Below are 639 nucleotides of genomic sequence, written 5' to 3' on the forward strand. Positions count from 1 at the left end.
ACACACACGTAAACACATGTTGCTGATGTTAATAAGTTCCATGGAGTCTAGTCTGTTGCAACCCATAATGACCCTGGATAGGGTCTCCAAGGAACAGCTGGTGAGCTTGAACTGCTGACCTTGCAGTTCAAATGGCTTTGAAGTCTGGTGCAATAACCCACAGCGCCACACTAGGGCTACATATATCCAATTCACAATAAAAACTTTTTTTTTTTTCTTTTGCAAGTTACTTAATATGAAACACATATTATAAAATGGATGATATACAGGCATGTTAACAACTGTAACATAATCTCAGTTGTTCAAGTCCTACTCAAGAAAGAATATCTACACCTTCTCTTCTCTATCATATTGCAACTAAATGCACGAAGTAACTGCAACAAGACCCTGAATGTGAATCAATAGTTCACAGGGGGAAAACACTATATCATGGAGAATAACCTGGTTCTCAGTTATTTCATTCTCCTAAATCAATTCCTCTCCTAACTTTGGAGAATGCATGAATCCAGACAGACAGACAGATAGAAGAGCTTTGTGTAAAATTAAGTTCATTATGTAATTTTATATTTATTAAATGGAAGTGATGATGACATCTACATTTTATAATTTGTGTACATTTTTGAAGATTAAATAAATTTA

This window comes from Chrysochloris asiatica, unplaced genomic scaffold (assembly GCF_000296735.1).
Source record: "Chrysochloris asiatica unplaced genomic scaffold, ChrAsi1.0 scaffold00260, whole genome shotgun sequence".
In the NCBI taxonomy this organism is placed as follows: Eukaryota; Metazoa; Chordata; class Mammalia; order Afrosoricida; family Chrysochloridae; genus Chrysochloris; species Chrysochloris asiatica.